Source organism: Nipponia nippon, unplaced genomic scaffold (genome assembly GCF_047370975.1).
Source record: "Nipponia nippon isolate SJK-2023a ecotype South Korea unplaced genomic scaffold, ASM4737097v1 scaffold_2, whole genome shotgun sequence".
NCBI lineage: Eukaryota > Metazoa > Chordata > Aves > Pelecaniformes > Threskiornithidae > Nipponia > Nipponia nippon.
The window spans coordinates 35,712,390-35,737,392 of record NW_028262336.1 but is presented as its reverse complement, the minus strand read 5'-3'; the positions used below and the strand labels follow the sequence as shown (position 1 = coordinate 35,737,392).

Genomic DNA, 25,003 nt, shown 5'->3' with positions numbered 1-25,003 from the left:
GAGTTACAGGGAAGACTGTAAATAGTTATCATAATCTTCCTGCATACCTAAAAGGCAAACAAATATCTCCTGATTTAAAATAATGTTAGCCATTTTGTTTACATTAAAATCCTCACATGCAACTATGGCAATTAAAAGTGTGTATTAAAAAAGCTCAGCAAGCCATGAACAGCACCTAATCCTACTTCCCAATATCCCACAAGAATGAGAGCTGTAGAAGCGACGCAACAGAGCATGCCACAGTTCAACAAATTGCATCATTCAAGGCAAGCTGCTCCTTGGAACAAGCACATTCTCTGGTCTTGAAGCAATTCTTGAACACTGCCTCCATGGCATATCAAAGGCATCTTTGCCTTTTCACTGCCTGTGTACAGCATCTCTCATGCAGGCATTTTACTAAAACTGATAAAACTGAGGTCAAAGTTCCCAGAATTAAACACTGCAACTGGTAGGAGAACAATTTCTGGTTCAATATTGAAGCACAGCAGTGTTATGCAAGACAACAGGATTTGAAGCAAGTTTTGGTCTGACACTGTTTATTGTACTGGTGCCTGCATAAGAGGTACTTGAGCTCTAAAGAAAGAGAGAGCAGCTCTTCCCATTTAGGATCCTCACCTTCCCCAGTTTAAAAAATATATATATATATTATTTTTTTTAAATATATATATAAAAAAACATGAACTGGAAACTGCAAGTTGTACCAAATTGCTTTTCTGATGTCAGAATTCTAAGACCGAACAAACAGATTTAGGCAGTACATTGAGGATAAAAGAGCCGCATTTAAGTACACACATATTTTTCCATTTAAAAAAAAAAAAAAAGTCCCCCAATTAAATATAAATGCATGTGCACGCACTTAAACATTTATGCAGTTTCTCTCTTGCATAGTACCTTGCATTGAATTCAATATGATAACCTCCAAAACCCTGTTTCCATTAGCTACTTTGATACCACAGCTTTCAAAACATTCTCAGCGCTCCAACATTTAGGACATACAGGACTTGAAAGTGGACATATACAACTCTGTCTTCAGCATCATTTCACAAGTGGAACATTTCATTCCTTTTTGTTTGTTTCTTTCTTTTTTTTTTTTTTTTAATAATTTATTAAAACTACTGAATCCATTTTCTGGTCAGTTTCCTTCCTCGCCATAGTAAGTATCAGTATCTTTGAATCTCCTGATTATCTGCTTGACCCACAGCTCAGTCCCTTCCATAAAGACCATCTTGCATATGGTAATATCCCGATATTGACGGAGGAATGGCAGTTAGGGAAAAAAAAACCAAAATGAAACAGAAAAAGGCTTGATAATTTGTTTTTAATCACAAGTTAACTTTCTCCCTAGATGGTAAAACTGGTTTCATGGCAAATCTCTCTCAATGTCTTATAAAATCATACTGATATTAACAGAACGGCTTCAGGAAATTATTTCCTGCCACCATCCCGCTACTGTGCCCATCATCTCTTAGAAAGAGGGCCCCTAAAAACTAAATGCTTTCCTAATGATATTTGGAAATGACTGACTCTGAAAGCACCTTCAGAAAAAGAAGTCTTCACTCATAGTAGGAAAAACTAGGAGAATGTCAATAAATGATGAGGGGTTTACAACAAACCATCAGAAGTGCTTTTACCCCCCCATAATGCATGACTGAACCGTGACCCTTCTTGCCATGGCTGTCATAGGTGGCATAAGTAGACTGAAAAGAGAGGGACCAGAATTATTAATGACATGGAAATTAGGAGGATATGACAGAGCAAAGAGCAGTCATTGTGTTGACTGTAAATCCTTTGGTAAGGCATCCATTATAAGCCAGACGACTGACCTAGACAGACCAACGAGAGACAGACTCTCTCACTTTTCAAAATGGATATTAGACTTCTGTAGCAAGCAAAGCATTTGATTTTCCATTGCAACGTGCAACCAAACCCTTTGGTTTTGAGCTTCTCTTTGTAAGATGGTGAACAGACAAGCAAGAATGAAGTGGATGAATGTACCTGTGGCCTCGTAACTCTGCAAAGTTCCCTGTTCGCTCATCGAGAGAGAACTTGAGCACCAGCAGACGACCAGTTACACCTCACTCTGTCCATAGCCTTCTATGGAGCCAGGGATAAACGTCCTCCAGCAGGTTCAGCTGTGCCAGCCTAAAACATTACTGCCCCCTCTTGTCCATCCCAGCCTTCTGCTAGGGATCACTGCTTCATAGCTCAAACACCTTCATAGCCTACACCTTAGTTGCTCCAATCCACAATCAATGTGTTAGTTTAAACCCCTGATGAAGGTGGGTTCTTGCCATGACTCTCTTTTATTATTATTTTTTTTTAAAGGCAGCAAACTCCACCAGGATTTTCGAGCTGTGAACTGCAGGGGCTGAAGCACCTGCAAACGGTCCTTTCTGCAGTGCCAATGGCTGGCAACATCTGGAGGAGTAAGCAATGTCCGAGATCATTGCAGCGAGACTTGGTAGGCAATGCTGGTCCAACTTGAAGAGGCTGAATTATTCTTGGTTAAAGAGGTTATAAGGCTTCTGATACTTGAGACCAGAAACAGGATTAAGTCCTCAGCAAGTTAACTCAGATGCCTGTATAGCACTATCGTGCTTAGTTGGAAAGCTTTCATCTCAACTCCTAGCTTCAAATGTGACATACAGGAAAGGAAACCATGGCCATATGAAATGACGTAAGCTGGGAAAGCCACAGCTGCCCTAAACAGCTAGGGCAGAACATCTTTGAACCAAGTTAAGTGTGCCCTGTCCTGGGAAATGTTACCCCAGATACCACCCAGACAGGTTTACTCCCAAGAAATGTAATAATTTATCTGCAATTTCTTAGAGACTAGTTACCTCTGAGGTTTTGCCACAACTTGATCCTGACTAAAGGACTAGATAAAAACACAGCATAAAAGAATAAGTGTAAGAGTGGAATTTGAGTAGGCTCAGGCAAGTTTTCTGTATTTCCTTGTGTTTGGGAGTGCCTGAGCTTTAGTTGGGTTTATTAATGAAATCTAAATTGTGAATAAATCTTGAGTGTTGATGCAAACTCATCCGTGCTTTATAGAAGAATTACCTCAACTGGCTTCTGGGAAGAAGCAGGCTCTGAAAGAGGACCTAAATTATTTTTGTAAATAGCTATTTAATTGTAAACATAAGTTTTTCCTACCACAATGTATCACATCTGTCATGTTCAGACTAATTCCAGTGATTTTTCTTTTTTTTTTTCCTTTGAAACACTGGAATATTCTTTTGCTTAGAATATGCCCATTATAGAAAATGCTTATGGCAATAGCAGAACACAGTCCTGACTACCACAGAGCTACATGAAGAATCGCCTTCACAGAAACAAGGATAGTTAGGTGCTGTATTCAGCGCCTAAATATTATAGAGACCAAACTGCTGTGGACTGCGTGTGGAAAACATACACAGGAATGATCTGCAGGGTAAGGGATAAGCTTAGTTTCTCAATTTCCCTCCTCCTTTTACTTTTCAAGCATTAAAAAAAAACAAAACCGAAAACAAAACCAGTTGCAAACACCCTCTGCTGATTTCCTCTGGCTGACCTTTATAGCAGCACGTTCCTTTCACTACGGTGCTCCTCCACCGCCTTCATTTTGTGCCCTGCCCCAAACCCTGGGGCTGAGGGTCCCTGCACTGCATTCAGGGGGAAGCCTTCATTGCGCGGCATTTCTCTCCCATTGCTCTGACGTCTTCTTTGGTGTGCAATAGATTCATAGGTAACTTTGAAAACAATCCCAAAATACAACTCTTCACCCACTAACGAGACGCAATTGATCATTAACTTTCATGCTCTGATCTTCCACAAGCAGACTTCCCAGGTACTCCGAATTAATAATTTTCTTGTGAATTCATGGATAAGATTCATAGGTAACTTTGAAAACAATCCCAAAATACAACTCTTCACCCACTAATGAGACACAATTGATCATTAACTTTCATGCTCTGATCTTCCACAAGCAGACTTCCCAGGTACTCCGAATTAATAATTTTCTTGTGAATTCATGGATAAAGTTAATAGGAAAGAGTTACCTTGTGGGATTTAAGAATTGCAACAAGTCTTTGGCAGAAACACCTTCCCTTTACAGGCTCAAATCTGTAAGGTTCCAAAATGAAAACATGTATATGAAGGGTTAGTCACATCAGAATTAGAACTCCCAGCAACCTGTGTGTGCCCAGCACGCCAGACTCACGTCATGTCCTTGAGCTCACCCATACACACCCCTTCCCTGTCCACATTAAGTGCCTTTTAGCAAGAAGCTGCCGCCAGGGTCATGAGTCAAGTAGGCTTGGCTAAAAATATTCTCCAGCACCATCCCTCATCTGCCTCGCTGTTGTCCACCTCTGCCTGAACGCTGGAGAGCCTTCAAGCTTCCAAGCTGTTTGCAAAGCGCCTACTGCTGTCGGTGCTAGCACCAGCAAACCCCAGGAGACGGCCACATCCTAGCACTGGGCACAAACCTGCGCAGCAACTATTTGTAGCTGAGGGATCCTCCTCCTCCTCAGTAGTTACTTTACTCCCCCGGCTAGGCTACACTAACTACACCTATTTCTGTTTATTCACTATTCATAATTCAAATACAAGTGAAATTAAAAGGATCTAGAATGGCAATCTAGTTAAGAACTTTAACGAACACGAATAGCACTTTAGAAATGAAGTCTATTACAAAGCACTTGAACTAATTAAAAGTTTGCTCCCTGCCCCAAACCCTTAGCATTCGGTGTTAAGAAAGTAAAAGCCTTTTAAAGAAAGCTTTAAAACTGAACTGCCACAGCTAAGATCTTTACAGGCAATGGTGAAACTAGCCACATTTGCCATCCTACCTCATTTCGCAGCATAAACAAGAAAAGAACAGTTAAATACATCTATATCCCGAGGAAAAAAAAAATCTTATTTGTTATGGGTGAAGCCATTTTGCAGTGAACGAGGTGATAATTTTGGACGCATTAGCTCTTCAGGATCTCAAAAAAATTACAGATGTTCCACATACTCCTTTCCAAGCAACAGTGGCCAACAATAAAATAATAATAATAAATTAAAAAAAAAAAATCTTCAGAGCTGATTGCCGAGGCAGAGAAGGCCTACCTTATCTTCTCCAGAGAACCTGTGCACTGGACCACTGAACTAATGCCTTTTTTCCCTTGTTTACACAAGGGAAGTTTTTTAATACCATCTTAATAACATTTTTAATTAATCAGAAATATACATAAATAATGGATTTTGAGAAGCCTGATGAAGCATGAGCTAATTGAAACCTAAAATAACAATGTAATTCCTAAGAGGATGCATTATCTTTACATTGTCCTAGCTTGGTCTTGGCCAAACACAGCAAGAGAGTAAATTGCTACGTTAGAGGTTGAAACCAGAGGAAAAAACCCAAGTCAAACAGAAGAGCACGCGCTGAGGAGACAGGAAATACTTGCGATCACAGGGTGACACAGCATAGGTGTTTTATCGATGTTGCAAGAGTTCAGCCAACGACCCTGCCAAGGGGTTGTCCACGCTCCTCCCCGCGGCTGGGGCTGCTCCACCTGTAACAGGCAGAGAAAACCTCACCAGACCGCTCTCGCTCACGCCAGCCCCGGGGCTGGCACGGGCGGCAGCAGGGCCCCCGTTCACCCCTGGCCGGCATGACTGAAGCAGGTGCCAGCTATTTTTATGTCTAAACTGCAATTTACATCTGACCTGGTTTAAGTTCAAAGGGAGAAGCAGCTGCAGCAACGCCACCAGGAAGGCAACGCGGCGGGCTCCCAGCTCATCGGTGGCGAACGGGAGGCTGTGGCTGGGAGGGGGCACGCGGTCATGACTCTGAAACGCCTCGTGGGCTGCAGGAATGGTTTGCTCCACCTGCTGTAAACCAGCGGCTGCCCAATGCCGTACAACCTGTGAGATGCCAAAAAGCCCTGACCCCTTCTTCCCCACACATCCAACAGCCCACTTCTGACAGCACCAGACTGTGGGTAGCACACGCTTGTTGGCAGCACACGCTTGCTTGGGCTGATCTCAGTGTTTCTAGGTACTAAAACACATGCACAGTTTGTAAATAAAGGAGTGTGGCACCAAATTATTAAATTTTGAAGTTCTACATTACAGGGCACTGAATTAATAGTCGAATCTTGAACTGAGTTAACCGTGTTAACTGATTCACCGGTTCATTCTCGCAACGCAGATCTCAAAGGACTATTCAGAACGTAATCAGCGGCTAACTACACGCAAGGGATCATGTCCATGGCAGATCATCTGCGAATTGAGAATTACTTCAAAATCCATTTCAAGTAAATCATTCTCCTGCTACGAAAATCTCAGCTTCTAAGATTAGAGATCTTTTGGAAGATTATTCATTCCCTCATCTCACACTTAAAAGGATGCCAGAATTACTATATCCTGGACTGTAACTGAAGCCATCAGTGCAAGCAGCTTTCCTATCAAGGGACCATCTTTTCAGTGAGATCCATTATATGTATCTTAGGGTTTGATTGAGGTATTTAGTATTTTTTTTTTCATAAACGCAAGAGCTGATCAGTCTTCTAATCTCTGAGATTGCAAATGCCCAGCTTCTACAGCTGCAGTAATTAAACCAACTTCTCATGCCATTACCCACACCAAGTCTCTTCCTCAGCATCTGCTCTATTCCCACATTGCACTCTTAAAATCAAACCATGATAAGCTATTTTCTAAGAGCAGCTGACTTGTCTCTCCCTCAAAATCACTGCAGCCAAAATGATTCTGAGCAGATATGAAGCATCTTGCTAAATATCCAAAAGGTCTCTTTTAAAGAAAAAAAAAAAAAAATAGTAGACGTCAATGCAAGCGGATATTTTTAGCACCTGAGTTGTTCTATATTTATTCATTTATGTCTATCTAAAAAAAAGCATGATCTCTGATGAAGCATTACCAGAAAATATATTCTACTGGAAAGTCTGCTTTATGAATCTTAGCTACATGAGCACTGCAACAAGTACATCACGCCACCCATTCAACCATACAAGTCTAAGGGTTGGGAGTGTACACAGAATAATATTTCCTCAGTTTCAAAGAGGTGCTTAAAAAAACAAACCAAACCAAACAAACAAATCCAGAAAGCAAACTCCTCAGCATAACCTTTTTGTCATTCTGCTTAGTTGCAACACTTCAGCTTCATGCTTGAAAACTGACACCTTGAAGTATTTCTAATTGTCTAACCCCCAAAAAACTCAAGACACCTTGTGGGTTAGCTGTTAAAAACAAAACAAACCCACCACCCCCAACTCCAGGACACACCGTACTTCAACAAAACCTCAGGTCAGCAGCAACAGCAGCAGCTCAGGTCATATAAATATTCAGGCAATAAAACACTAGTTATCTCTTCCTTACTCTGTTTCCTTATAGCTGTGACCTTCTTGCTGCAAAGACCCCTGCCCTGTTACCTCCAACGTGTTTATACTACCCCAGCAGCCTCGTGCCTCTGATCTTACGCAAACTATTGGAAGATTTCTTTTCAAGGGCAGGATACAGGTTATCAAAGGTGTGGGTTATTTGTGCGGGAAGAGATACTTCAGATAGACAGGAAAAGTACAACTGTGTCAAGGAAGCTTCTCCTAGTTGTAGTAAACTTTCATTTAAAAGATAAAAAGAAAATAATTTAAGACAGGGTCTTACATCCACAAAAGCCCAGAAGACAACTTGTATTTTGAAGCTAACAGTATTTGAATTTCCTGCTCTAGAAAGACACCTGTTACTTACCGACGGTTATTTTAGATTTTTGAGTTATGCTAGATCTCTTAACACACTCATGAAAATAGCAAAAGGGCAGGGAGGGAGATGGGAAGACACTGGTAAAATACTTAGCTCTATATCAACTTGGAACTCCTCTCTCCTCTGACCTTGAAGGACTCTCTGTCTTCCTTCCAGATATTCCCTACGTAGAAGACAGACATGTCTCATCACTCAACCATACCCTCCAAGTATTTTTCCAAGTGGCATTACCTCAGCTCTCCCATCCTGGGGTAAACAACAGACAGTTGAGGGACTCCAGACTATGAAACTATACCAGAAACATCTTGGCACACACACTGGTATCAAATGAGTAAGTTCGGTCAGTGGCAGGTTATTACTACTTTCATACAGTGCAAATCACCTGAGCCTGCAACTTGCCACAAGGTAAAAGTATGGATTTTCAAAAAATTATAGGTCTTTCCAAGTTAAAAATATATGTGCCTCAATTACCTCAATCTCAGAACGACCCTTGTATATTTGTCTTTGAAGACCTTGCACTGCATCACTATTGCACTATGGAAGGCAGCAAGACTTCAGGTTAATTTTACACAATTTTAAAACAAGCTGCTCTGAAGGCTTTTAACTGAGCAAACCCACCTAACTCTCCTATCCAGTTTTGAACTACTTTTTTTCCTCCTGATTAAAACGTTTTGCATCCAGCTGTGGTTTCAGTTTAAATAGCTAGCTCGAAATCAAGAATCCTCTCCTCTGCCACATAAAATTCACAAAAAATGCAAATTCTCTCACTGTTGCCAGCTCCTCCCCTACTATCAAAAAATAGTTTATCATTGTAAAGTACCCCAAAGCAAGGCAACAGAAACATCCAAAACTTTTGAAAGACAGAAACCAAATGCTGTATACCCTCTCTGGTTATTAAAAACAAAATAAAACCCACATACTCTAACAGAAACAAACTTAGGGTTTGCTTAAGAGAAGTACATCTGTGGGAGAAGGGACACCATATCCAATTTATTTGTATTTCCTGGATTAAAAGCCATTAAGCTCATGTGACAGGGTTGGTTTTTTTTTTTTAGACAATTTGTCTACCTTTTGAATGGGATAATCCTTTTTTTCAAAATGGATTAAATTCCAGAATAAGCATGTCAAGAAAAGTTTGTCCAGAAACATGCACTGTGAATGAACTGGGTTTTGCCTCTGGCAGTCTTCCCTTCTGCACTATTATTTAATGCCCAAATTAAGCTGTTTTGTGGCTTTTGTTAGTACTCAGGTGTCAAATCGATGACATATAACCTGTGCACTGGAAGGCCAATATGCAGCTAGGTGTAACCCATTTGTAATTAGAGAGTCACTCACATACCCTTCTCAGCACTAGAGCTGTCTGATGGGCTTCTCTGACCAGACCCACGCAGACACCCTGCAGAGAAGAGCTGGTTCCTCAACATGGGCCACGAACACAAGACTCAGAAGGACACATCCAAACAACCAGCTTGGGAGGTCACTCCCAGGACAGCCATGCTGCAATCAAGAGCACATGAACTACAAAAATAGCTTCTTTCAGAGTAATTAAGACTCCAGCAAGACCTCCAGCATCTGCCCCCACTATGAGAAGCTGGAGATACTGTAAGGCAGCACAGTCTCTATGCTTCCCATTCCCCAGACCCTGCAGGTAACTCCTATGAGGGAACATCGATGTTCAGGGAATGGATGCTTCCCTTTGTCCATTTTCCCCCATGGACACCACCAGCAACCTCCTGCATTAACACCTCTGATTCCAGCCCAGGTAAGTGCATTGCTTTTCTACACCCATTGCTAGGGAAGAAGGATATGTGCACATGAGTCTTCAAGCTGAATTACAGCACACTGATCTTGGGTCTGCAGAGAGCCAAACATCAGCAGCCTGACTGGGAAGGTTGTCATGCCTTTAAAAGCAATTCCGCAAGGGCAGAAGATTGCTGTTGCTCACAGCATGGCAAGCAGCTAAACTAGAAAGCATCTCTCCACTCCTTGCCCTGTATGACAGCCTCGCTCAGCCCCGCTGACCAAGCACACCTGTGCACAGGGTATTCTGCTAACACAGCCCACAAAGGCCCTGACTATGGCCCCCTCCTTCCCCAGCATAGCGGCACAACCCTAGAAGCACACAGGCCTAGGTCACCCCTTGATCCAGGTGGGCTGTTGTGTGGCATAGAGCAGATTCACAGCAGTTACTGATGGGATGCCCTCAAAGGCCACCAGCTATTCCCAACTAGCTCTCCCTTCAGCGCAGGCCAGAAAAAAACAAAACAAACAAACAAAAAAACCCCCACCAAACCCAAGGGATCAACATTTTTGGAGGAGCCCTTTTCCTTCCTTTTGGCTCTCTGCCTCTTCCCTTCCCCCTGTTCCCCCGCCTTCCCCTGCTGCAAATTTGAGCAGGTCGCAGGACAGATTCCTGCACTACAGCACCGGCCACAGCCAAGAGGTAATTACCATGCATGGTACGATAACCTCTTCAGAGGTCTACTTCACCCGTCCCTTACAGGAGGAGCAAAAATGGGTCTGTCAGTTTATACTGCCTTCCATCTCCTTCTGCTGCTCCCACTATGCTTCAGAAATACGTCTTTACAAACCTGGGGAAACTAGTCAGAGCTCTGCATCATATCCATACAGCAAGGACCAAACGGTTTATTTTTCTCTCCTCCATAAGGTCCTCTGAAGTAGAGGAGGTCTCAGAGGCAAAGATAGCCCCTATTCACCAATCCCAGGCACCTGATCCTGCAGTTTCTGCAGGCAGGGGGGCAATGTACGCAGCAGCAGGCCAACCCACTGTAGCACCTCTAGTCTGAGAGGGAACTTAACAGGGGAGGAGGACAGAAAGAGGAGGGAGACCCTGGGCTGGCACAGGGACTCACAGCAGGCCCAACAAAGGGTTTAGTTCAGCTCAACGCCAGCTGAGCAGAGAGCCTGGCAAGGTGGCAGCTCCTGCAAAGACCTTCATCTCCATCCAGAGTCCCCACCTCATCGTCACAGACACCAGCAGGTAGAGCAGTGCAAGGGGAAGGCTGTCAGCCCCATTGACAGCTGACACATCCCCCCCAATCCACAGAGCTTCTACCTACTTAAGTTGGGCCAAGAAGACACAGCATAACAACAGGCTCCATATAGTGTCATATTCCTTGACTATCCTGATCCTAAAAGCTCTAGGCGCCATTGCTTTCCCTCACCACCTCCATTCCACTGTGTCTGCTCCCAGCCACTCTGTGATAAGTGTCCTAGATGAGTGTCATGCTGGGTGCTCCAACTTTCTGAAATGTGGGAGGCTGAAATTACAGCCTCAGAAAAGGTTCACCCACATCCTCAGTGTCCACACCAGCCACCTGTGATTCAGAGGGCAGTGGAAATATTCGTGTCTTACCTTCTGTGCAGGCAGAACCAGGCAGCACGTTCCACCTCAGTAAGGCAAGACATGAGGCCATGGCCCGGAAATACCCTTCCACGCTCCAAAGCTGGCAGGACTGCCAAAGGGCTGCCCCCATGCCCACCTAACGGCGGCCCTGGGCCAGGCACCAGGCTGGAATCAATACTGCTCACACTGCCTGGAGATCCACAGAGGACAAAGGCCCAGGTTATCTTGTTGATAACTCCCACGACATAGAGGTAAAAGGTTTGGAAAGTAGCCTTGGAAACCTTGATCATAACGACACCCAGACTGAAATTGCTCACCCCACATCAGCTCACCACTAGTGGTACGAACTGAGGGTCAGGAGACCTTACAGATTACAGTCGCTCTTTTGCGCAAGGTCTGGGCTGCTACAATTTCATTCGGTGACAACAGAGATGCTGTACCATCTGATGGCAGAAGGCCTTGACTGTGCCTCTTCACACACAAAAGCTCTCTGCCCACTGCTAGTCATTTCATGTCGTGAGAGCAATAGCATCCTACCGGACCGAGCTTCTCCACCAGGCCCAGAGAAAAAGCAGCTGCAAAACTTCAGAGAAAGCTCTTACTTCTGCCTTCGTCCCCAAACAACAGGATGTCCAGGAAGGCGAGAGTCTGATCTTTTGGGTGTCCTCTCACCTGGGAGCAGGTGACAGTGAAAAACACTTATTTCCCCTGACACCACTAATCTCAGGAGTCAAGAGGGGACCCAGGCAGCACATTGCATAAGTCACTCAAGCGAGCAGGAAGAGAAATAAAGTTTGTTCCCACAAGAGGCTTACACAGACACTACTGACAGGGCAATGACATGCCAGCATTGCCCCTGCAAAACAGGGGAGAGGACAATTTGACACTTCCTGAAGCAACAGCCCGAAGAGCAGAGGTTAGTGGGACAGCTTTCCTTCAGAGAGCTCTGCAGCACACATACAGGGAGGACAGTCAGTCCAGGGAGGAGGCTAACTCAAATTTAAAGAACATTAAGTAGACAAAGCACATAAAACTGAAATCTGATCTCCTGGCCTGCTCCTACCGCACTGCACATGCCATTAACACAGCCACGGCCAGCCACAACTCCCCTGGCAAGGAAATTCTCGCACCTGTAGAGAAGAATCCACAGAAAGCAGCTCCAAAATCCCAGTCAAAGCCCAGCATTGGCACTGCAGGGAAGAGATGACTTCTGCTAAAAAGCATTATGAGTATTATGTGCCATACTGCAGTATGGTTCTGTTGCGTGGGGTTTTTGTTTGTCTTAATAAACTTTTGCTTCAGGTATCGGGACACACCTGATCGCAGCCGTACTTTGGTTCAGGCTGACAAAGGAGCAAGAGGCCTCATGCCCTGTGGTGAACCTGCGAGCTGGAAAGCTCCCGGCTCATGTGCAAGGGAGTGAAGGTGCCTTGGAAAAATACTTCAAAAGGTGGTTTTGAAGCCCAAAAATGCAAGGCAATCAAAGTACAGAACAAGATACCAGACTAAAACGAAGACATCTATCTTGTCTATACTATTGACTAGCAGCCACCTACTTCACCCTATAAATATTACCATCAGGATGGGCCCAATTTGAGCTCTCCCTGAATTGCAGCTGGTCTGCACACCAGGTGACTCTCCCCTTGAGCAGGGACACCTCTCCAGGTTTGAGGTTCCTTACCTGAGACTAAGAGATCCTTCCTTGTCCAAGGCAGAGAGATCCCTTACTTGTGACAGAGCCTTGGTAAGCGACTGATAGCATGCTGAATTAATACTAATGAAACATTACTAATCCATGTAGCTACTCAATATTATTATAAACTTTGTATAGATAATTCCGTTAGACATAAACCATTGTCCAAGTCTGAGACTAAGATTGGACCTGGACGCACCTAAGCTCCATCAGGAGTTTAGAAAGCAAGGGAGTCCACTCTGAACTTCGTGACTCAACGGGAGGGTCTTCCTTACCCTTTGCATTTCCAGTCTCTGTGTGAATCATTCTAACTCAATTCTAACTCAATTTTCCTTTGTATGTTGCTTCCATGCAGTAATTAATAAGGTGAACCTTGCCATCAAACTTACTGAACCTTGGTAAACCACTGTTAAACTTTGTTAAATTCTATTGAATTTATTGATCTCTGTCAAATTATTATTTTACCTCAATAAAACATATTGCTGCTTCTCTCTTTTGAGTGAGGTGCATTCCACTCATCTCCGACAATCTGATGAACCAGTGCCTTTTCAATCTTCCCTTCCCTCCAATATGTACCGTTGTTATTGTGGTTATCATCACCACAACTACTAGAAAAAACAGGGACTAGCACGTTTATTTGAACAACTGGTAAGGACAGAAAAGCATACCATATCGTCCTTTGATTTCCAGTTTGAGCAATATCCCGAGCCTGAACATTTCACATGGGTTTATTTTCCCCCTTCGTCCTCCAAAAATGACATTCAAAAACCCAGAGGTTATCAAACACAGAACTAGTATTAATCAGCCTCTCAGAATCTGAATCCCATGGGCTCAGGGCAAATTGCTGTAGAAGCCTATTTCTTCTTCAGTGGACTTTGTGCTGATTCATGAGCCACGCAAAGAGTTTAAGGCAAGGGTAGGAGTCCATTTTGGCACACACCCTGACAAGCAAGACAGCCACTGCTACTTGAGACACTACTCTACAGCTAGACCGATGCTGCTAAAGGCCAGAAGGCCAAGCTTGGTCCAAAACAAGTCAGGTGGCAAGCTGACAGCTAAGCAGAGTGGATGACAAGGGCTCCAGTCCTTATGATCATTTTTTGGACCTCTTCTACAGAAGCGTCCTCTTGGGTCTCGCAGCAGTCAGAGCACTCCAGCAAGTAACACAACCAAGTGCTTTGCGGATCAAGTCACTGCTGCCCGAATGTGGCCCCTTTCTGCCTTGCTGTGAACCACCACCAGCCTCCCACACAAGGACTCCTCTACAGACATGCACACAAGATGTCTACTGCCCTGGCCCTTCCTGTCCTCCACGATTCTGGATGGGTACCTAGATGCTACATAAAGGAGATACCAAGGGATGGAGAGAATGCTTCCTCACATCCAGGCTCACTCTGACATGAGGAGATTATAAGGGCTCTCCAAAACTGAGAGAGGTGAGGAGCAATATTTTAACCGAGGGGGGAAAAAACCCCAGATCTTTATTTCTTTAATCATTATTTCTAATGACTGGAATATCTTCTCAGCAATTTCTTGTTCTATTTCTGTGCTTTCCCAGCTCCTGCACTAGATGGGCATACTGACCTATCCTCCCAACCAAGAGCATTTATTAGCGACTGAAATCTGAGAGGTACCAGATCTCACACACGGCCACATTATCACCACCTAGATGTAAATCCTCTGGTGGATCGCAGTGTTTGCTCCCCAAACAGGGAAGAAACAGCTGCAGGACAAAAGGAAAAAATTTATCAGGCAGCTCACTTCGCTTCTAGGGGTTCAAGTTGCAAACTGGGGGGCAGGGACAAAAGGAATCAAAAAGCTCAATGTAGGGAACGGACCGAGCAGATCTGGTGGCTGCCTGCAAAAGGGGACAGAAACGGCTCCACCTCCAAATGGGATAACAGGACCCTCAGAAACACCAAGGATAAATCCTGACCATAGCTGTACACTAATACCTTAATACCATCCACTCCTGTTCATGTTTGGACAATACTCTGAGGCCTGGGGAAAGGACTCATTTGAGCACAGCTAATCACTGGACTGATGAATCAGCTTACCAGTGTGCGTTCTCCTTAGGGAGAGAAGAGAGAATTGGCAGAGGACAGTGCTGCAGAAGATAGCAATATGAGGAAACAGCTGCTGAATTTGATGCAGGAACAGCCCATCATGTGGAAAACATTTTGGTGCAGTGTTCTCGGTCAAAATCATCATCCTCAGCCAAGCACATCCTACAGCACGTAAGGAACGAGCACATTCCCTTAGGAAATCCACAGGATTTCCAACTCCAAAATGCTGCAACAGCAAAACCCAAGGCTTTTGCTACTATACATGCAAGTAACAGCAAGACAGAAAACATTCTCTATTGCATGGCAAAGATCAAGGGAAACCCATATCGGTGCAGTCTCAAGGACAGTATCAAATCACATGCATCCAAAAGCAATGAGCTTGTGACATACCTACACCTGTATTTCATGAAACCTGTACTAGCTTGAGGATAGTTTTTGCAGCAGCTTGTGGTCCACTGGCTTAAAGTCTGCACTGTTATCTTCACTCAGTAACCTTTCATAAGATTAAATGCAAAATGAACTTCAAGTGTTTTCTATAAAATTATTTTATAAAAACCTTAAAAAGCCCTCAGACTAAAACAGGAGTGCAAAGCCCCAGGTAAGACCCCGATGCAGTCCAGTGGACTTGCTGCAATTTGCAGAAGCAGTCTTCCTGCCTCCTCAGTGTGTTGCAGAGGTTACTGCATCTCTTCTGCTAAATGAGGCTTCCACCTCTCCCCTTTCCCACACCCCTCACAGACAAGCTCAAGCACCCAAAAAGCAGCCCTCAAGACTGCAGCACCAAGCCTTACCATGAACGCTCTCCCTACAATCCTCCAGACTGCCATCCGCCTTAAAAAAACACTGCTTGAGAAACACTGAAGTCAGGGGAATGGCAAGCACGCCATTGCCCAGAGCAACCATAGGGAAAAATGTCTTTCTAAAAGTAGTTCTCTTCTCATTGATGAAGATGCTAGAATAAGTTTAAGGATCCTGACACCACGGGCCTCTGGTAGTTAGTGAATTTCTAAAAAGATTAAGGCCAATTCTCTACTGACACACCAGGAAGCCTGGTTGGGAAAGGGAAGGCTCAAGGCTAATGGCTTTATCAGTGACCCTAAGACACTCTTGGAGCCACGGCTGCACTAATGTCCTTCACCATACTGCCAAGCAGCTCTTTACATCCAAAGTAGACACTGTACTGGGAAGCAGTGGATCAGGAGCAGTGACACACAGCAATTTCCCAGGCAGCACTGGTTGCACAGAGAGCCAGGCAGACGGGAACTATCACATCCGTGTGCTCCTGCACAGAGCTCCCCTGGACCAGCACCAGCGCTGCCAAGCTGACCTTCAGCACACAGAGGCTGTGCTCCCACCGGCAGCTGCCCTTGTCCTACGCAACTATCTCTCCTGATCAGGCCATGTGCATTTCCATATGCAAAAACATCTCCAGGAGAGGCTGCTGCAGGTAAGGGCACCCAAAAGGAGCAGTTCAATTTCTTCCTCCACCCAGATCGGCCAAGCAGCCACAGCAGCTGAACAGCCTGCGCACCCAGGCCGCGCGATCACACACACACGTGCTGCAGCTTAAACATCTTAATGATTGTCAGGATCATGCCACCAAGCCATAGTTCCACCTTGCTGTCGGCAGCAGCCCAAAAGCAGAAACGGAAAGGACAGAAGAATCGCAGGAACCGGTACCTGAGCTCACACTTGCAAAAATCTGGCATCCTTAGAAAAGCCTCCTACAACACACTGGAAAGTGAATCCCAGAGCACAGAGACCAAACAGCAAGTAAGTGAAGAGCCCACAGCTTGCTAATCTTGCAAAACCAAGCTGCCGTGCAAGCGTGTTGATTCAAAGAGAGGTAGGTCAAAGCCATCAGGTGGACATGTTCTGGACTATTTCACTTTTTTGACAAATTTTATGCACGTACATGCCTGCACAGGAGTATTTAGGTGGAACAAGCCCTTATCTAAAATAATATCAGTACTTCACATGAAAATCTACCTCCACTATTAAAAAAGAAACCTGTACAAGCTGAATTCTTTACTCATCACAGAAGAGAAAGCTCCCAGGCACTCTTGCCTGGAAGAGGAAGTTTGATAAATAAGCACTGCTCTCTAACTGCCTTTTTTCGGTCACAAAGATTTGATCAGCATCCTCCTGCCCCTCCAGCCAGGTCACAGATCAGTTACGTTAGACCCATGATAAAAGGTACAAGCCAGCTTCAGCTTTGATGGCCTTTATTTCCAAGCTGCCTTAATTGCACAGAGAAATCTCGTGGAACAAAACGGGATTTCATGTTTTTGTTCAACGAAACACTAGTTTACTGCTGGACTACTACAGTTTTCCCACCTGCAACATTTTCAATGACTGATAATATCCCACCTCCAGGACTGATGTATTCTCCACGCAAAGGCAAAGAACCACGTAATGAAAAATCACAACCGCGAATGTACATACACTCCAAGAGCTTTTCACATAATACAATCTATTTCACCAAGCAATTTTAGACTTTGGCATAGGAATACAAACCCACTTTTGTTCCTCAGACTGGCAGATCCTCTCCTTTCTTTGAAAAGTAAATAAAACCTGCTCTCCATTCTGTCAGCACAGAGATAAGGATCTAACTTCAGCGAGAACTGCAAGTAACCTGACCTTTTAATTTTTCCTAATGCTTCACATGTGTCCCATCAGTGGCATACTAAAGTTTTACTTATTTGTTCTTTTTCTGCATAGCAGAAAAGAGCTTTCAGCCTGCGTGAAAGACGATGCCTCGGGTGCTCCCCGTGGGCCTCTTATTTATTGTTCACTGTAACTTCTTCCTCCTGCTGGCAACTGGAGACTCGTTCACCAGATTTCCATGATGACAGGTATAATAAAAGACAAGCAGATATCTTCTCTTGCATCTCTGGACACCTGCTCTGAAGGACTTTTCTGGTTTTGCATGCTGTTATTTGAACATGCGAATGACCTTTCCAAGGCAAGCAACAGTTTTCCCCAGAACAGGCTTAGTCCAACTGTCAAACTGAAGGGTGGAAAAAAACCCACTTGCTCTCCTCAAATATCTTCCAGTGCTACCTTTGTGAATTGAGAAATCAACAGCCTCCAAGACTTATTTCAAGTCCTGCAGATTATAAGGCTTAAAGCAAATGGGGCCTTACTGCTGTAGTACAAATAAAACTATTACACTCTGCCTATCTATCAAGATTTCAATAATACTGAGTCCTGTGAATGAGCCCTGTTGTTTTTTCCACACTGTTTTTCATCCAGGTGACCAAAAGGACTACTATTTTCCCCGCAAAAGCCTTGACAGGCACCTGGAAAAGCAAGAGGAAGCTTTTTTAATTCTAAATCCTGAGCCACTGAAAACAAAGGGAGGACTCTACATACATAGCTCATTCCTGAGCCTGGTGAGCCTCGTGATGTGGGATCATTGCTTCCTCCAAAGCCAGCCTGAAGAGTAGAACTATACTAACAGTATTCTGATATTTGCTCAATGGCTTTCAAACCAGTCGGTCCCTCCACCCAAAAAGCATAAAAACTAGGTCCTGAGGAAATGGTGAAGAGGTAAATATGCACATCATCAGAAGCTGGGACACTCCTTGAGCAAGGGGAAGCAGAGCAGGCAAAGGAAATTCCATAGGAGAGACAGAAGAAGAAACAAGAGCGAGCAAAGATGTTGAAGATGCAGGGTGGTGCTCAGGAAGCATGGGGAGGAATGGGAGAAAGAAACAGGGCCTTGCTGTAGTGAGGGGCTGATACAAACAGGAGACAGGGTTGTCGTGCATCCACATCGCCATGTCCAGTTCTGCCTTTGGTAGTGCAAGGATTATGTTCACAGACTGAAAAGTGTGCGTGGAAGAGCTTCACAAACAATTTCAACCACCAGAAAACAAGTCTTCAGCAGGAGACTCAACAAGGACATCTGTTTCAAGTTTAAAGGAAAAAAAAAAAAAAACCAAACCAAAAAACAACAAACCCAAAACCACAAACTTGATCACAGTCTAAGTCCCCACATGGAAACAAGTTTTACAGCAGATTAAGTAATTGGTAAACAGGAGCCATCAGCTTCTGGATGAAACTAAAAAATCTCGGATCACAAGCCACATACTTCAGCAAAGATCCCAGCCACTGGAACAACTTACCGAGGGCCAGGATAGCCTTCATGACTAATCATTTTTTAAATCAAGTCTGGAAGTTCTTGAAGGCAAGTTATAGTTTGAGTACAGATTTATGAGACAGAGGGTTAACCCTGGGATAATTCCTACACCCTCTACCTTTGGCTTGTGTCCCGAGAACCCAAGGGGTGGGTGTGTGAGGGGGCCGGGGAATAAAAAAGGGGCAGGAAAAGAAAGTAAGAGGAAGTACAGAAAAAGATATAGAGGGAAACAAAGAAAGCATACTGATAATGAAGTAGAATGAGTAAAAGCAGCCTAAAAGGAGAAAGCAAAAGAATGTACATAATCAGTTCATTTGTTTCAGGTGAAGATGCATGGGAGGAAGAAAAGAAATGGAACAAGAGAAACCAGTTCTGTGCAGGAGACTGGGGCTGGAGAGGGGGCAAGGAGGGGCCATGAGGGAAAAGATGACAAGTTTTTGGTTGTTTGATTCCTCAGATCACCGAGTACTTCAAAGAGCGAGTTTTCCAAGCACAAAATTCCCCATACGAGAGAAGCCGGCTGCAGCTTGCCATGCGGTACACCGACCAGCCTCGCACTGTGTATGCAGTACACGATGCCGTGTGACAATACACCAGAAAAACGCTAAGCCTAAAACATGCCCCCAGTCACACTCACACACAGCCTGATTCTTCCAGGTGACAAATCCTTACACTTAGTGATCCCCTGTTTAAATGAAACGCGGAAGCAGATGCTCTTTTAAAGCCACTGTATTCCTTTGCATGCTGCCTTGATCAATACAGCCATTGTTTATTTACTTCGCTGTTTCAAGCTCCCTGACGAGGTACAGCAGCAAAACTTTACCCGGACACCAGCTCTGGAGGGGATCAGATGTGTGCGGGCGTTGTGATCTATGCAAAAGGAAAGGAGACACCAGGACACCAGGTATCGATACACAAAAGCACAGGAAGCAAGGGACTACCTAGCTGGGCTCTCTCGGTCAGCTTCTTCAAGCAGTAACTACAGGAGCAAATAACAATAACCGAATTAAAAGGGTTTGCCACATAACAATGTGAAGATCTGAACTTTATAGTCAGGGTAGCTAAGGCAGCAAATTATACAGGACAGATCAAAACGTACTGACCAATTCATTAGCCACAGAGGCTTTAAAGCAGGCTGGTTTGTCTCGCTTACAGCTCTATCAATGAAAGCAATCAGCCTCTCGGGACACAGCAAGAAAGTTTATTTAGGGCAGCACAGCACGCTTCTCTCACCTTTGCTAGGCATGGGGTGGTAACTTGCTGGGGGAGGCGGACAGAGGGATCGATTCCCTCATCAGATCCGAGTTTACTCCTACCTCTGCTCTAAAAATCACATCCAGCAAAACGCACACAAACAGAAACTTCCAAGTGGATAGATACCGCATAAAAGCTTACGCTTTCTGCAACTGAGCGCTACCTACCATTAGGCAAAAAAAGGCAGAAAATACACACAGCATCACACATGTACGCCAAAAGTCAAGGGCAAAACTGAAACTCAGGGAAAATAAACCTCCTAAAAGTCTTAGGGAAGTAAAAACAGGGGGGGGGTGTTTTGGTACATCCCCTTTTGTTTCCTCCTACATTTATGTTTCATCCACACAGCTTCTTCCACTCAATATTTAAAAAACAAAGCACAAAAAAAGACAGACAAAAAACCCCCCAATAACCACAGACATTCAAAGACATGTTTTCCCCTACCCCCAATCCCAAATAGTCTCTTTACAACTTGTGTAATACTACTCTGGATCAGCTCAGTGATCCCCACACGGCATGAAGTGGTCCCAAGCAGCGTTCACTCTGGAGGTATCGGGAGGAGAGACAGAGTATATATAGATATACTCGAATGACTCCAGAATGACTCAGGGAAAGAGGAGTAGCTCTTCCCGAACACTCAAGACAGCCGGCAGTTTACTCATGCCCCATGCAGAAAGGCTTTTAAGTGTTAAACAGCACAGTCACAAAGAGATTCATTCTTTCTCGCCTGCACACTTCCCCCTGCTTCCAGTCTCTCTGCTCCTGGGAGCTCGGTTACTCGTGTAAGTATTCCTTTTTAATCTACCTACTGCTTTGCAGATTAATTTCACAGCGCTGTTTTTAAAATTTTAAAAATCAAAGGAAAAAAGATAACACAATGCTTGACTGTAAGAAAATAACATTGTCCAAATAAGCCAGTTCTTTATACAGAGAAAGAAAATAATAAAATTACTTTTCTAAACACAAAAAAGGGCAAAGGAAAAAGAGAAATCAACAGTCAAATACTGAGAAATCAGGCTTTTTTTTTTTTTTTTTTTTTATTTCAATGTGACAGATTTGGGTGCTGCAGTAAGACTGTCTGCCTTCAAGCTCCATGAAAGAGAGTCATGGCATCCACATATCAGAAGCCTGTTTTCACACCTCGTTGTCAGCCTAAGCATAGGGGTTAGGTTTCCTCTCATTCTCATTTCCCAGATGCCACAAGAGGCTAAAATAGAACAGTAGAGCCACTTCCTACCCTACTAAGAAATTAAAAGTTAAAAAAAAAAAAAAAAAAGTGAGATGCCTCTCTACATCCATCACATTCATTTATTTCCACATATCATGAGAGGCAAAAACTGCCTCCTTATTATCCTCACGAGAAACAGAAATTCATATGTAAAGACAGCATTTTGTAAGTGGATGAGAGATTTTTAAAAGTACCGCTGTTTCAGGAGACAAAAAACAATAAAACAATACAAATAATTAAAGGTTAAAATATTTATTGGCACATGGAAGATAAAATTCTATGTTGACGGAGCGTCCTAAGCATAGTGCGTTCAGCGGTAAGTGGATTAAGACCTCATACACACTTCAGAGGAGACACCTAGGGGCGTTACGGCTTTTCTTTTGCGAGTTCCCAGCTTCACCTCGCCCCCCCCAGCCAATCATCACCTTAAAATATCAAATCCCAATCCACTTTTGGCAAACTGAGAAATAAGGTTGCACCACTCGTGCTAGACAACAGGTAACCCAGCAGCACCAGAGACCTGCAGGTCCTAAGCAGACAGGCTTGGGCCCGCAGAGGGGTCCATGGGAAGCGTTGCTGGCTGACCCACCACGGGGATTGCTGCTCCAGGAGCAGAGGAACCACGCAGACCAGGCCCTCCAGGCACAGGCAGCCAGAGGAGCCTCCCTGACTTCACCTATGCCTGCACCTCGCACAGCTCACGAGGCTTAACCTCGCCCGGCTCAGGCTCACTGGCCTGAAGGGATGGCCGACTCCACCTTCATGCCTTCTCCTTAATCCAGGGCTCTTTTGCAGATGAAGCACCCCACGGCATCACCAGCACAAGAGACAGCTGGTCAGACGCTTGCGTGTTTGCACACCCTGCTACCGCCAGATGTGTCCAGCCACGTGCGCCGCTAGGACATCAAAAGATTAGGAAGGCATTGCTAAAATGGCCGGCGCCAGCCCGTGCTGGTGCGGAGCACGTCTGGAGAGGAACAACAAGTATTTACTGACCCTCATGTGTGCGCAACACCACTCGCATCCTTCAAAGATCCAGCCGCAATCTCATGTTGCTTAAAATATAAATACCATTTTGAAAAGTCACATTATCAGGGTAAAGTGCACAGGTAAAGCAAGCATACAAACGCCCTCTGGATCACTGGGGTCAACCCTGGCACAGCTCATATGCAGGCAGGTGAACTTGAGAAATATCGTCATCGACTTCAGCAAGTTTTAGTGGCCGGCACAAGTCAGTATGAGTAGATTTCTCTTTTTGAGTGCTTCTTACAGTCAGAAGGAACGATTATGATTTCTCACGAGTGCATTTTGCCACACTTGGCTTTTCAATCCGGTGTCCTGCCCCACCACCCAGCCCCAATCATGCTGCTGCCGCAGGCTCCGCTGCTGCCTCCTACCCAAGCTACATCCAGCCCCTGGAAACATATTCAGCCCCACGGCCAGCGGTTTGTTGTGCCACAAAGTGGCATTTGATTACAACGCTCAAACACACTTTGAACTATTTAGAAAGTACAAATTATAGTATTATTTACCCATTTCATTATAAAGTTATAACATGCTGTCATAAGTAAGACTTTTTGCTTTTCAATTTACATACCAGTGACTAGAATGTATTTTGACCCACATACAAAGTACTCACTGATTTTTAGACAAAGAAACAGTAAAAATAAGCACACAGTTAACACCTTCTGAAATCAGATGCGTTAACCGCAACTGCAACCAGAGTTTGATGCACTCCAAAGGAAAGGGTGTTTGCTTTCCAGCAGTGCAATAACCTGGATTGAACATCATTTGGAGTGCTGGCTACTGCAGAGATGGGCATGAGTTACTGAGCTCGGGGGAAGGTTTCTAATTATTTCTAGGCTGAAAGCTCTGCCTCTTGCTTGATTCTTAAAAACAGCCACTATGCTCCCTTCTTTCTCTTGGACATGGAAAAAATTAAAAGAAAAGGAATATATACTTAAAAAACCCCTTCTCTCTTTCCACTGTATGCCCTCCCTCCTGCAAAGGTATTTAAAACATTAAATGCTTACTCAAAATAATGAACAACTGAATCTACTTAGACCCTTTATATGGACCTACATACAAGGAGTTTTAATAAAACTGAATGCTTAGTGACCAAGTAACTTGCATCACCTTCATTTCAGATTCAGGCATTCAGCTACCAAGATCAACAGCATTCAGAGACTCCACGAATCTTATCGAATTTGCACCATTGATGTGACTGCTTTTCAGAAGCTGGACTTTCTCTTAATATCCACACTAATCATTCTTTCCACAGCTCCAGATGGTTGTCATATTTTCTATTCGAAGGTGGTTTTGCAACTATGGCCCCTTTATCAAAGTCCAAAATACTCTTTATGAATGATGATGAAGATAATAATAAAGCAGCTTCATTCCGGACACATGCGAATCTTGAAGTCAAGAGGACTTAAACACATATCTGAGTGTTTTGATGAATAACAGAGGATCGGAAAGCATAGAGATGCAAGTACTTTTTGCTAGGGAATGATGTTGCTCTTCACATGACAAATATTTTTCCAAAGCTGGAAGATGTTTTCTTGTTTCTTTAGAACATCAGATTTATTACAAAGTTATCGCATAGTGTTCCAATGTATCTATTCGTTTGGAAATACTATGCTGAAGGATCGTGGGAAACTGGGGGGGGGGGGGGGGGGGGGAATCTCACCATACCAATCCATTCACTACCTTACTCATTTTGCCTTCGTCATAGCAGAGGCATGCTATTTCATTAAAATGGGTATGACATTGAAATCACAGAATCATAGAACCATTTAGGTCGGAAAAGACCCTTAAGATCATCAAGTCCAACCGTTAAGCTAGCACTGCCAAGTCCACCACTAAACCATGTCCCTAAGCGCCACATCTGCACATCTTTTAAAGGTTTACAGCACTTGCAGTCCCATAAGTATGTATCTTTGAAGGCACACTATCCATACGCTTATACATCTGCATTTTTGCAATGTTGAACCCATGGAACATTGCTTTATTATAGATTACCCCACTATCTTCATTTCAGAGCAATTTTGAAGAGTCTTATAGGAATGAAATTACATCTTCACGAGAGTCAGATAACCTCAAATTGAATTCACACACTAACGTATGTGTGTATTTGCTTATTGGCACTTAAAGGTTTTGGCTTTAAACACACAAACATTGAGGCAGGGAGGTGAAAAGACAGCTGAGGTTTGAGGAAAGGTCTATCAGTTATGAAGGCTTCCAGGTTAACAGGCAGAAAAAAGCTATTCCTTGAAATTCTTACCAACACTTATGGAAGAGATGTAGGTTTCTAAACACAGTTTGTTTCCAAGATACATCCACAGCCTCCACATGGGACTGGCAGATGTGACACCAGACCACTGGGAAACCTAGACCCTTTGAAAGTGGTGGCTCCAGGCCAGGAGAAATATCCCAGAGTGCCTAAAGTGACATTAGACATTCAAATAGCTGAGTCACCCCACTAGTCTCTACAGCATTTAACTAAAGC

The 25,003-nt window shown here is 44.0% G+C and overlaps 1 protein-coding gene across 4 annotated transcripts in view; it reads right to left on the bottom strand.

Moving 5' to 3' along the window:
- AGPAT3 (1-acylglycerol-3-phosphate O-acyltransferase 3) overlaps positions 1 to 25,003 on the bottom strand; it is a 99,989-nt gene that overhangs the window by 57,967 nt on the left and 17,019 nt on the right. The gene's annotated exons all lie outside the window — the stretch shown is intronic.